Below are 14381 nucleotides of genomic sequence, written 5' to 3'. Positions count from 1 at the left end.
GAGTGACTGTAGAGGAGTGAAGGGTTTGTTATCCTCCATCGTAAGAGGGTCCTCTTCTTGGTGGAGAAATGTAGGTGTGATGGTGTCTACAGCCTTGCTCATTATCTTCTTTACGAAAGGTAGAATACAGCATACAATCAGGGCTAAAAGAACTAGGATTATTAGTACTGTTACCCCTATCTGGGCGAGCACTTTTTGCCACCCACTCATCTAGCTAAAATATTGATCCCGTGGGTCTGTAATACCTGAGTTCTTCTTCAACTCCAATGACAAATCTTCTAATTTCTTTATAGCTAGAGTTACTTTACCATTTGGGTCAGTATTATCAGGAATGTAGGTGTAACAGGTTCCCATTTTTGTATCATTTTACAGACACCTCCTTTCTCAGCTAACACAATGTCTAAGGCCATCCGGTTCTGGAATGTCATGTAGGAAGTGGGGGCTAACTGGTCAGCAATTCCCTGGAGGACATCTTTAGTGTAATTCAGATATCTTTGTTGGTTATAGTATATGTAATTGATCCAATCTACATTCTTGTTGACAGTTATTATGGGCTGGGCCCTGATCAAAGACTCAAAACCAGCTTTTTCCTGATCCCTGGCTTTGAATTCATCAAGAAACCCCCCTTGGAACTCCTATAGCATCTATGTACACATGAGGGTCAAAGCTTCTGGAGAGCTGCTCGTTTCCTCCTCTGACTGTGTGCTGGGTCAGTGCATGTATCAGAAGTATCTTCTGCTAGGATATGGAGGGACATAATGACCTTTTCAAGGGCACATTCACCGGTCCAGATTCCCTCTAATTTGGTCCTATGTTTCAACCCACTGTCCCTCCCAGGAACCACACTTCTGTCCCCAGTAACTGTCCGTAAAACACACTTATATATCCTTACCATCAGGGATGTCACTGTACCAATGGCATTGCCATGAAAGAGTCAAACGGACAAGGTACTATGTCACAGTAATCAAAGGTAAAGGTGGTCACGTGTACCTGAAGAGTTAGACCAAAATGTAATTGTTATCATTTTTTGTGATGACCATCTCCTGGGCCTCCCCCCTAGACCAAACAGAAAAAGGATATGCAGCATGGTCGTCATGAAGTAGGCAGGATCTTGTCCTCAGGGGTTGGAGCTTTCTTGCAATGGGAAGCGTGTATTCAGGTGTTCTGCCCGGCCAATTCCACTGAGGTGGTTGTGGTCAGCAAAACTTGGAATGGACCATCATATCTGGGTTCAAGAGAATGTTTTCTCACAAATTTCTTTACCAACCCCCAATCTCCAGGCAGTAGTTGGTGTGTTCCTGTATCTAATTCAGGATCAGGAATGGAAGAAAACACCTGGACATGCATTTGGGTTAATTCTCATGATAATGCGGTTACATAATTAGTCAACACATCAGATTGCAACTGTAACTGTTGTGGAAAGTAACAGCCAAGTCTGGGGGCTGAACCAAACAAAATTTTATAAGGGGATAGGGCATGTTTCCCCCGGGGAGTGTGTCTGACACTGAATAAGGCAATGGGAAAACTGGCAAACTCATGTTAGTCTTTTGGGTTATCTTTAACATCCTGTTTTTTAAATGTCCCATTCATCCTTTCTACCTTCCCACTACTTTGAGCGTGGTAAGGGGTGTGCAGAGCCAACTGAACCCACCGTGCTGCCCAAATCTCTTTTGTAAGGGTTGCTGCGAAGGCTGGGCCTTGATCGCTCTCTATCACCTCTGGGACCTCAAATCTACATACTATCTCACTCAGTAGTTTCTTAGCTGTGGCCCTGGCAGTCATGTCCACCTCCACTAGGGTGTATTCGAATCTGCCACTCCTTTGGCATTTGGGAGTGATCAATTTGTATCCTCTGGAAGGGGTATAGGGCTTTTTCCAGGTGCTTCTTCTGTACGTTCTGGGTTACATTTGTCACAGATAGTGCATGATCTGCAGAAGTTGTTGGTCAATGGAGCAACTCCTGGTGCTTCATAGTACTTGATAAGAGTTGATCAGAGTCTTTGTCAAGTGGGCAGCTCCATTTGCCCATTGCACCACGGCTGGGTACATACTCCTGGGTAGATAAGGCTTCTTGTTGCACTCAAACAGTCCATCTCTGAGAGTTCCTCCTCTCCATTTTCCAGATTTCCTTCTCATCCGAACTTTCTGCTTCCTGTAATTCTTCCAGATAAACTCTGTCCACTGGGAGAGTCTGTAGGATAAGCACAGGGTGGTCTTCTTCTACCACCCTGCTGTCCACTTCCCGTGGACCACTGGCTGTCTGTTTGGCAGCTGAATCGGCTAGATCGGCCTCAAGCCTCCTTCGAGTTGAGTTTATCGCGTGCTTTACTTCTAGAATAGTCACTTGGGTTGGGAGAAGCAGGGCGTCCATCAAGTCCTTGATGGGTGAGCTGTGTTTCACAGGTGTTCCTGCAGCCATCAGGAACCCTCTGTCCTTCCAGATAACACCAAAATCATGGGCAATGCTGAAAGCATATCTTGAGTCTGTATGAATGTTGGTTCTTTTTCCCTCTGCCAATTTACATGCTGTAGTAAGTGCTTGCAGCTCTGCCACCTGTGCAGACATCACCGGTGGTAAGGTTTCAGTTTGGAGAACCGAGTTTTCAGTGGTGACCTGGATCCTGCAGGGGTATTTCACTCACAGTGGGGAGATGCGTGACATTAGTTTGATGCAGTCATGGGGTGACAAGTCAAGACTCTACTCCTCCTCCTCTCCCCCCTCGAGAAGTGGAAGAAGGGTGGTAGGGTTCAGTGTGTGACAACATAATAGAGTAATGCAATCCATTAGGAGGGAACACTGGAGTCTCAAGTGTCTGGCAGTGGACAGATGTTTCGGCTGGATCTTGGTTGAGTATGGGAGCAATGTCATGGGGAGCAAGCAGAATGAGGCAGTGTCCGAGGACCAAGTCCGAAGTTTTGTCAAAAAAGGCTTTGGCAGCAAAGACAGCTCGCAGACACGATGGGCCTCCTCTTGCTATCGCATCCAGCCGACAGGAATAATATCCTATGGGGCGTAGGCAGATGCTGTGTAATTGGATGAGTACACCAGCAGCATGTCCCAGACATTCGGATACAAAGGGCTTGAATGTTTTGTCGTAGTCTGGGAGCCCTAGCGCCAGAGATGGCACTCTTGAGGACCTCAAAGTTGGATATTGCTTCAGGAGACATCTGGAAGGGGTCTGATTTCAGAGCATCATACAAAGGTTGCATAAGTAGGGAGGCTTCTGGAATCCATGCTCTGCAATAGGAAATTAGTCCAAGGAAGGAATGAAGGGGCTTGTGGCAGTGGGATGTCGGAGATTGCTTTCACCCTGTCGTCAGTGAGGTACAAGACAGTAGATGCGAAAAGGGTGCCTCAGCGGGACTTTAAAGGGGCAGGACAAGTATTTAGTAGGCAATATTTTACGTTAAAACAAATATTTTTATTTTACTTCAAGTAAAATCAAAGGGGTAGTAGTCATATGGGCAAACAGAAGCCCAAATGGTAGAAGGGATATGAATGAATGTGTGGATGCAAAAACAGGATGCAAAATACAATAAACACAAAGAGCAAAATACAGGTGAATATACCTATTCCGACGCGTTTTTGAGTGTTTAAAACTCTTCCTCAGGGAAATGGATCAGCAAACCTATAATATCAATCCTGTATCAGAAGCTTGATACGTCATAAATGCATCCATAATTATACATAGTTAAAAACAATGATGGACCTTAGGAGAACAGGAAAGAGGGGGGGGGGGGGGGGGTTGTGCTGCCTTGTGTCTCCTCGCATCTGATGAAGGAACCAGGAGGTGGAGAGAATTGCTCCCGCCCTTGATGGGAGGCTCACAACCTTGAGTGAGAAAATGGTTCACCCAACAGAGGGCATCAATGGAGGTCCCTCACATAACCCGCAGGGGGTAATCTGGAGAGCCACTGAAAATTTGTAGGATTGTATTGCGGAGAAAAAGCTGGTGGTGGTAAATGACGGACACAACGCTCAGGTCGCAGCACGTCTGGTGTTTCAAACAGGCAGTGGGTCTTAATTAGAGCAGTGGTGTGTGTGTCAGTGTGGCCTGAAGTCTCGACCAAGGACAAGACAGTGTCCAAGAAAAATGACAGATGTTGAGCACCACTGCAATCTGGGCTTTGAGGCTCTGCAACCCTGTTTGGCAAGATACAGTGCCTTGTGAAAGTATTCGGCCCCCTTGAACTTTTCAACCTTTTGCCACATTTCAGGCGTCAAACATAAAGATATAAAAATTTTATTTTTTGCGAAGAATCACCAACAAGTGGGACACAATTGTGAAGTGGAACGAAATCTATTGGATTTTTGAAACTTTTTTAACGAATAAAAAAAATGAAAAGTGGGGCGTGCAAAATTATTCGGCCCCCTTGCGTTAATACTTTGTAGAGCCACCTTTTGCTGCGATTACAGCTGCAAGTCGCTTGGGGTATGTCTCTATCAGTTTTGCACATCGAGAGACTGAAATTCTTGCCCATTCTTCCTTGCAAAACAGCTCGAGCTCAGTGAGGTTGGATGGAGAGCGTTTGTGAACAGCAGTTTTCAGCTCTTTCCACAGATTCTCGATTGGATTTAGGTCTGGACTTTGACTTGGCCATTCTAACACCTGGATACCTTTATTTGTGAACCATTCCTTTGTAGATTTTGCTGTATGTTTGGGATCATTGTCTTGTTGGAAGATAAATCTCCGTCCCAGTTTCAGGTTTTTTGCAGACTCCAACAGGTTTTCATCCAGAATGGTCCTGTATTTGGCTGCATCCATCTTCCCCTCAATTTTAACCATCTTCCCTGTCCCTGCTGAAGAAAAGCAGGCCCAAACCATGATGCTGCCACCACCATGTTTGACAGTGGGGATGGTGTGTTGAGGGTGATGAGCTGTGTTGCTTTTTACGCCAAACATATCGTTTTGCATTGTGGGCAAAAAGTTTGATTTTGCTTTCATCTGACCAGAGCACCTTCTTCCACATGTTTGGTGTGTCTCCCAGGTGGCTTGTGGCACACTTTAGATGAGACTTTTTATGGATATCTTTGAGAAATGGCTTTCTTCTTGCCACTCTTCCATAAAGGCAAGATTTGTGCAGTGTACGACTGATTGTTGTCCTATGGACAGACTCTCCCACCTCAGCTGTAGTTCTCTGCAGTTCATCCAGAGTGATCATGGGCCTCTTGGCTGCATCTCTGATCAGTCTTCTTCTTGTCTGAGCTGAAAGTTTAGAGGGACGGCCAGGTCTTGGTAGATTTGCAGTGGTCTGATACTCCTTCCATTTCAAAATGATCGCTTGCACAGTGCTCCTTGGGATGTTTAAAGCTTGGGAAATCTTTTTGTATCCAAATCCGGCTTTAAACTTCTCCACAACAGTATTACGGACCTGCCTGGTGTGTTCCTTGGTCTTCATGATGCTCTCTGCGCTTTCAACAGAACCCTGACTATCACAGAGCAGGTGCATTTATACAGAGACTTAATTACACACAGGTGGATTCTATTTATCACCATCAGTCATTTAGGACAACATTGGATCATTCAGAGATCCTCGCTTAACTTTTGGAGTGAGTTTGCTGCACCGAAAGTAAAGGGGCCGAATAATTTTGCACGCGCCACTTTTCAGCTTTTTATTTGCTAAAAAAGTTTAAAATATTCAATAGATTTCGTTCCACTTCACAATTGTTTCCCACTTGTTGGGGATTCTTCACAAAAAAATTAAATTTTATCTCTTTATGTTTGAAGCCTGAAATGTGGCAAAAGGTTGAAAAGTTCAAGGGGGCCGAATACTTTCGCAAGGCACTGTAGCACAACAGGATTTCTGAGGTGACTTCAACAGTGGGTAAGTCAGCTGTACAGAGGAGAATCACTTCCAGGTGATCCTCTTGTTATGTGTCAAGGATGATAGCCATACCTTTGCAAACTGGCTTGTAGAGTTCTGTGCCCCTTGTGCATAACTTTTTAGGTATGTTGCTGTTTTTTTCGTGGGTGAATGCAAAAGGTACCAGCAGGAGGGGTGAAGGTGGACACTGAAGAGAGCGTTTGCATGGTCCACCACTGTGAGATACTTTGCAGTCAGGGACACCCCCGCAAGTAGCTGGTTCTCTTCTTCCTAGAGAACAGAAGTGTGTTGCATGGAGATGCGCAGGGTATCAGGGCTCCATTTGTAAAGAGGGCCTTGACATGCTTCGAAATAGCTGCAGATTGGGCTAACTTTAGGGGGGGGGGGGTATTGTGGTTTCCGGGGCAATGATGCGCCCTCTTTGAACTTGACTGAAACTGGTGGCACCTTTAAGTGACAGTTATCTTCCAGTCCTGTGGATCATAGGCACGCAGGGATTCTGTCAAGTACTTCCGAGTTATTGCTTCATGAAGTGTCATCAGGAGAGGCAGAGAATACAAAGCATATGAGTCTTCTAAGGATAGGGGAGCAGGCTTTTTCTGATATCCTCTTTGAGCCCTGAGACAAAAGCAGTTGATAACGTGTGTGTGGGCCTTTCCATAGTGGGAGAAGCCCAGATCGTCAAAGGTCTTTATGAGTCTAGCATGATACTTCTCCACAGACTCCCCTTTATCTTGGGTTGTGATCGTCTGATCTGCCAATTTCTCCTTTGCCCAGTCACGGAGTTGTGCACAGAACTCCACGCCTGAGGTGTAGGAAGTGGTACTTGTCAGGCAGACATAGAAGGCCGCCTGCATGACCGGCCAAAAGACATGTCCTACTTTAATTTGGCATAGGCTGATCAAGTCTCTTGTATCTGCATTATTCTGCGGTAGAAAGGCATTGGCTGTTTCTCTGGGTCAGGCAGACTTGTCACTAAGGTTGCTGCTTGTGATGGGGTAAAAGTGACATACATCACCGGTGCCCCTTCTGGTAACCGAGACTGGTGTTGGGGCAGGGAAGGGCCACTGTTCCTTACCATTGTCAGCATACGTTTGAGATCCTCTCGGAACTGTGAGTCCGGAGCCGGATTGAGGGTTAAATCAGCGGATGGCCTTTGCTGCCTGTTGTTGGTCTTCCCACTCGGACGCTTCTTCATCATTAACATATGCGGCCTGTGAAGGTAGTGCTTCCGTATTGGGGAAGACAGGTGTATGGTAGGAACCATCCTGGTTTAAAACAGGAAGGACTGGGTATATGCTGTGGTTGGGCCTACCAGGTGTACCAAGATGGCCGCCGGCAGGAACTGCACTGGGCTGGGCAGAAAGTGAAGGCCTGGGTGCACTAAGATGGCTGCCGGGTGGAGTTGTCACAGTGGGTTGTGCTTGGGCTGGAGTGGTGAGAAGGGAGTGGGTATTAGGGTTGCCCCTCCCCTCCTCTGTTTCAGGTTTTTGCATAGTGCGGTGGTTCCAGCATATCATCAACTCTGTGATGCAATTGTCAGCTTTCTTAACTTCCTTTATCCAATTTTCTTTATCACATAGGATTCCTCTCAGTTTCTTTAGCAACATAACACAACTTTGTTAACTATTTCAACATCTTCTCTCCTCTTCACAATATCACATGCTAGCATTCCCTTCTCTCTCTCTCTCAGCGGACGGCTTCAGAGGAGAATACAAACAACTAATGGGTTAATACTCCTCTGACTGCTGTCTTATCAAAGAATTCCTAGGGTGTGGGCTCGCAACCCTGCGAGGAAAAAAAACAACAGGCTCCTCTGTTTTGTCTCAAGGGTCTGCCCAAACCCCCATTTCACCGGATAATGTACATTTAATCTCAAAACTAGCACGTCAGGGGTGGTGAGGAGCAGTGGTTTATGGCCCAACTGATCCTTCAGGTAGCCACCTTCTCTCACGTTCACCAATCCCCAACCCTCCTCGTATATGGCAAACAGTAATCCACAAATACACTCAGGACAAGACATTACACCTGCCGCTCTTTGAAACTGCAAAGCTCCAGCAGCTGAGAAAACCCTCAGTAGCAGCTCACCTGAGTTGCAAGACTGCCAAATTCCAGCAAGCCTTCATTCAGACTGCCAAATTCCAGCAGCTGAGAAACCCCTCAGAGGTCCTACACAGTCAACCTTGAGTAACCCGTCTATAAACGACTGCAGAATTCCATCCCACCGCTAGAGGCAGACAACTAATCTAGGGGTGCAGCTGCACTGTCAGTCTGCTGCTTTGCAGTCCTTCAGAATGACAGACACTGAACAGATAATACAGTCAGCAGAAAAGCATTGGCAGGTTCGTTAAAACAGACCTAGGCGAGAAATAAGTTACCTGCCTCTTTGGACAAGGAGCCAATGAGACAAAATCAACCGGCCCAATCAGAGAAGTCGTACAGTGGTAAGAATAAATATGCTTACTGTACTGTTAGGGCTGCACGCTTAACCCCCTTCTCTGATTTGGCCAGCTGTTCGGTCCTGGAATCTGGTCGCCCTTCGATTGAAGCCAGGAGCCCCCACGTTCTGGGCGCCAATTGAAATAGATGAGAACTACAATCTAGTTCAAGGTTATCTGCTGCGGTTTCTAATTAAAAAGTATAAATGTGCATGCACATTAGAAGTAAACACTCTCTGAGAATGGTTTAGCTCGGTTACTTCTAACTTCTGGTTTATTTCTGGGCGGTGTTAATATTTTATACAGAAAGATACGTCATTGCTATGTCAGTCTAATTGGTACATCTCATTGGTTAAATACAAGAGAAATGGAGAAACTTGATGCTTGAAGTTTGGTTGAAGCTGGTTCTGTTATCTCATATGCATTCTTCTAACTCGTGGGATGTAGGGTTCAGATCATCTTTAGGTCCAAACAGAGATCCAATCTGTATACTACATAATAAGTAAGGAGTTGCATAGAAACATGTATACACATAAGCAAATAGACATTTTCTGATTATCAGTTAGTTACATTACATTCCTTCACACCTTGTCACCTCCTCCCATGCTTGCCCCCAGAGCTTCTGCCATCCTTTGGAACTCCCTACCCCAATCTGTCCAACTGTCCCCTAATCTAATCATCTTTAGACGATCCCTGAAAACCCTTTTTTTTTTTACTACTTTCTTTTTATTATATTTTTCTTTCTTTCATACATATAATACATATACAATGCCTCTCCAGAGGCTCATAAAATTTCATCAAATACATACAGAAAAAGGAACATTTAACCATGCCATTTTTGCCTCCCCTCATCAGTCGACGGAGCCGGGCAGACCCTCTATAGCTTATAGTAGCCCCTCCACTCTTTGCCCATCCTCCCTTGACTGATGCTGGAAGCAAATCATTATGGAGCATATCAGGAAATAGTCCCTAGAACAAATTTATGTGCTGCACCTATCATATTTCCCTTCCTGCATATTTCCCTTCCTGCATTTAATACAAATTCCCTCTTTTAAACCACCCTCCCTGTTACCCCCTCCCACCTTCCCGTGTAACTTAAACTAGCCTTCCCCATCTATCACATTATTAGTTGTTTGAATTTTCAGAGACAAAAAGGTAATGTTCATTAATTACCCACTCTTTACCACCTATCTTCCCATCCCAGACCTCGCTATATCCCACTTTAAATCTCTCTCCTTCCACTTTCTTTATAATCTTCCTTCACCTCTATAATGGCCTCCCCATTTTATCCAGCCATGGCGTCCACATTTTTAAGAATTTATCCAATGTCTTCCATCTTGTAAATACCACTTTTTCCCTCCATACATTAGCATCCATCACCCTCCCCCATTCCCCCACTGTGGGGGGTTTACAGATTGCCAATTTTGAACAATTCATTTTTGAAATAAGCCTCTTATTACAGCGGTCTTGATATTTTTAGATATACTATTATCTTCTATTTTACCCAGCAGACATAATGTGGCATCCATCTCCAGCTTGGTCCCAAAGATACTATTAAATTTCCTCGAGTATATCATTCCAATACCTAAATAGATTGGATACCTCCACATCATCATCAGCTCTATATTCATACTGAAAAAGTTTCTTTGGGGTGTAATAAGCCCTATGTAACATAAATAATTGTGACATTTTTTGTGAGGGAGATACTGACACTTGGGAACTCATTTCCATTATCCTTTTCCATTGTTCTTCAGTAATCTTTACTCCCAGATCTACCTCCCATCTGTTTTTAATTTTTAGCCCGTCTTTCACTATTAACAATGTTCCCACTTATTTGTTCATATATCTCGGATATCAAACCTTTATACAGACCGGCCTTAACTATTTTTTGTATGAGGGGGGGGGGGGGTTCTACACCATTCTATTAGTGTTGTAAATTGAGCGCTCAGGGCATGTCTGACTTGGAGGTACCGATAAAATTAGTGGTTTGGGACACCGTACTCCTCTCTCAGCTCAGCAAATGATTTGAGGGTACTCCGCCTATACAGTTGAGCGAGTTTTTTGATGCTGCAAACCTCCCATTCTTTTATCTTACCCATGGGGATCAACTCTGGGAGAAATTTATTATCACAGATAGGGGCATCTTCAGATATCCTCTGATACCCCATGATTGTTTTAGCTACCTGCCATACCTTAACCATCAATTTTTACGTAGGAAGTCCAGTAGAAAAGGAGTCTGCCTCCAAAGTCTCTACCAAATCACTGTGCAAGGCTCCTTGCAGCATCAATTGTATATTTGCATTCCTGTCCCCTGCAATACTACCTCCCCTCAAATGTTGCAACTGGGCAGCCAAAAAATAGCTGCGTGGGTGTGGAACCGCCACTCCCCCTTCTTTTATAGGTAACTGCAATATCTGTAAGCCTATTTGCGCCTGTCTCTTCTTCCAGATCAATTCCCTAAACAAGGTTTCAATTTTCTTAAACCAGTCCATCTTAAGCCAGGCCGGGGAATTGTGTAACTGGTACAGCAATTGCGGCATCCAGATCATCTTAATCAAGTTGATTCTACCAGCGGATGGCAAGGGAAGGCAGCTCCAGATATCGCACTTATGTCTAAACCTAAGCACCAAGGGGGCGAGATTATCCTCTATATATTGGTTGGCGTCCTTTGTTAGCCATATCCCCAAATATTTTACCCTGTCCACCACCTTTAATTGTCCCTCCAGAGGTGGTACGGTCTGTATTGTGTCGACCAGCATCAAGGAAGATTTCTCCCAATTAATTAATAAGCCTGAGAATTGTCCGAAATCTTCTACAATACCCATAGCTGTAGCAAGAGACAAATCCATATCTCCTAGAAATAACAAAATGTCGTCCGCATAAAGTGCGATCCTTTCATCATCCGACTCTCTTAAATCCCTCTATCCCCCTGCTGCTCTAAGCACAATTGCTAATGGTTCTATTGCCAATGCAAACAGCAGGGGTGATAGGGGCATCCCTGTCTTGTTCCCCTCTCAAGTGGTATCAGGTCAGAATAGCTGTTATTAACCCTTATCCTCGCCCTTGGAGCAGTATAGAGGGCCTTTATCCACCTCACAAAATTAGTTCCACACCCAAAAACCTCCAGAGCCCACCACAGGTAGCTCCACTCAAGGCTGTCGAATGCCTTAGCAGCATCCAAGACCACCACAGCTCGCATTCCCCCACCTTGCATCGGGGTCTGGAGGTTAATATATACTCTCCTTATATTAATGCTGGTAGCTCTGTTAGGGATGAACCCTGATTGATCTGGGTGTATAATATTTTGTATATACTTGTTCAATCTGGCCGCCAATACTCTTGCTAGTATTTTAGCGCCCGTGCATATTAATGATATTGGTCTGTAGGAAGAGGTCTCTAGTGGGTCTTTCCCCTCTTTTGGCAGGACTATACATGTAGCCTCTAACATTGAAGTAGGCAACTTCCCCCCTGCAGCCATTTCTTCTAACATCATAAGCATTTCCGGAAGCATTACCTCACTGTATTGCCTATAGATGTCAGTGGGTAGACCATCAGGACCGGGGGACTTCTGATTTGCCATCCCAGCAACAGCAGAATTTAGTTCCTCTAGGGTTATAGGGGAATCTAACTAATTTTTTTCCTGTTCAGAGAGAGCAGGTACCTTGATTCCTTCAAAGAAAAGAGCCATCTCTCTCGTCCTTTCTCTTGCTCTGGCTTTATATAACTTTGTATAGTACTGTGTAAAAACATCCAGAATTTCAGTAGTCCGAGAGGTAATCATCCCCTCAGGAGTCCTAATTGCTGCAATCACTGAAGAGGTGTTATTTGTCTTCACCAGCCAGGAGAGCATGCGCCCTGCACCCTCACCCTCACCCTCGGCGAAAGCAGATTGGCTCTGGAAAATCCGTTTATTTTCAGCTTTCCTAGTAACAATGTTTTTATACATTTGTTGACTTTTCAGCCACCTATCTTGTTTCTCTGGAATTGGATCTTCTACATATTGTTTTTCAAATTCTAGAACTTCCTTCCCAGCCTTATCCTCCCATTCCCTGGAGTTCCTTTTGGTCTTTGCAACCTGCTGTATTATTAATCCGCCTTAAGAGTATCCCATATCCTGGCAGTAGTAGAGCCCTCATTTATTGTTACAAATGCCTTTAATTTCAATGTCAACTCTCTTGGTTCCCCCATTAGTTCCAGCCAGAATGGACTTGTACTCCATTCTGTCATGGGTTTTTGGCCCGCGACCTGGGTCCTAACTATTAAAGGTGAATGGTCCGATACTCACCTGGTTGCATACTCTATACTTCTGATCAACTGTAACATTTCCCCATTTCCAAATGTGTGCTGGAAAAACAGGAATACTGGTACCGATCTGGATTTCGGGTTCTCCAAATGTCACACATTCCCATCTCTTCCATGAATTGAGTGAACCGTCCCTCTCTCACCCCATCCAGTTGTTTCCCAGGTGGAAATCTATCTTTGCTTTTATCAAGCACCTCATTGAAGTCCCCAATGACGCTAACAGTTATACCTTCCTTGTCTTGCAAAAATTCTGCCAGTCTGTATAAACCCTCCATTTTAAAAAGAGGAGGAATATACAGATTGGCAATTATATAAGGTTGATTTTCTATCTGACAGTGTAAAAACAGGTTTCGCCCATCAGTGTCTACTTTGCTGTCCCGACAACCAAAACGCACCGCTGTTCTTTCCAATATGCTCACCCCTCGGGAGTATGAGCAATAATGCGCATGATATTGAGACCAATATCTATTCCCATAAAGACCTGTATTGGTATCTCTAGTTAAATGGGTCTCCTGTAGACAGGCAATATTCACCCTCCCTTTCTCAAGTATAGAGAGTACTGCCATTTTTTTAACTGGATTGCTAAGCCCCCTGACATTCCAAAAGGCTATAGTTAGAATATTAACCGGTTCCCGACCAGCGCACACCGATGTACGTGGGCAGAATGGCACGGGCAGGCATATTGGTGTACAGGTACGTCCAATCTTTAATGCCGCCCTGCCATCGGGAGTGCGGCGGCGCGTTCACGTGCTGGTCGGGACCCCCCCGTGAGTCCGGCTTTGGGTCCCGCGGACATGATCGCTGCGGGCATACCCGCGATTGTCTCACGGGGCGGCTGAAGGAGGAAATGCCATTGTAAACATCATATCCCCATTCTGCCTAGCAACCAGTGATGCTGATCTCTGCTCCATGTGAGCAGAGATCAGTGTTCACTAAATTAAAGCCCAGCCCCCCACAGTTAGTAACACACCCCTAGGAACACTTAACCCCTACACTGCCACCCACTGGTTAACCCCTTCACTGTCAGTGTCATTTACACAGGAATCACTGCATTTATATAGCAGTAAATGCTGTATAAATGACAATGGTCCCAAAAATGTGTCAAAAATGTCTGATGTACATTACACACTCACATTGGTCCCTACCCTCAAGGAGCCCACAATCCAAGGTCCCCATTCATATACTAGGGACAATTTTGGACAGAAGCCAATTAACCTACCTGCATGTCTTTGGTTTGTGGGAGGAAACCGGAGTGCCCGGCAGAAACCCACACAGGCACAGGGAGAACATGCAAACTCCAGGCAGGTAGAGTCGTGGTTGGGATTTGAACCAGTGACCCTTCTTACTGCTAGGCGAGAGTGCTAACCACTACACCACTGTGCCGCCCATGCCTTAATGTCGAAGTCACAATAAAAATCACTGATAGCCGCCATTACTAGTAAAAAAAAATATTATTAATAAAAATGCCATAAAACTGTCCCCTATTTTGTAAACGCTATAACTTTTGCGCAAACCAAAAATATGTAGAAGAATACGTATCGGCCTAAACTGAGGGAAACATTTTTTTATATATATATTTTTGGGGCTTCTTTACAAAAAGTAAAAAATAATGTGTTTTTTTTTTCAAAATTGTCGCTCTATTTTTGTTTATAGCACAAAAAATAAAAACCGCAGAGGTGATCAAATACCACCAAAAGAAAGCTCTATTTGGGGGGGAAAAAAACGTCAATTTTGTTTGGGAGCCACGTTGCATGATGGAGCAATTGTCAGTTAAAGCGACACAGTGCCGAATCGCAAAAAGTGGTCTTTGACCAG

The 14381-nt window shown here is 44.7% G+C and overlaps 1 protein-coding gene across 13 annotated transcripts in view; it reads left to right on the top strand.

Moving 5' to 3' along the window:
* CLEC16A (C-type lectin domain containing 16A) overlaps nt 1-14381 on the top strand; it is a 1523862-nt gene that overhangs the window by 1245895 nt on the left and 263586 nt on the right. The gene's annotated exons all lie outside the window — the stretch shown is intronic.

Source organism: Lithobates pipiens, unplaced genomic scaffold (genome assembly GCF_037356315.1).
Source record: "Lithobates pipiens isolate NorthernLeopardFrog02 unplaced genomic scaffold, aLitPip1_a1.2 Scaffold_22, whole genome shotgun sequence".
Taxonomy (NCBI): domain Eukaryota; kingdom Metazoa; phylum Chordata; class Amphibia; order Anura; family Ranidae; genus Lithobates; species Lithobates pipiens.
Note: the sequence above shows the minus strand (reverse complement) of the source record. Positions and strands in the feature narration are given on the sequence as shown.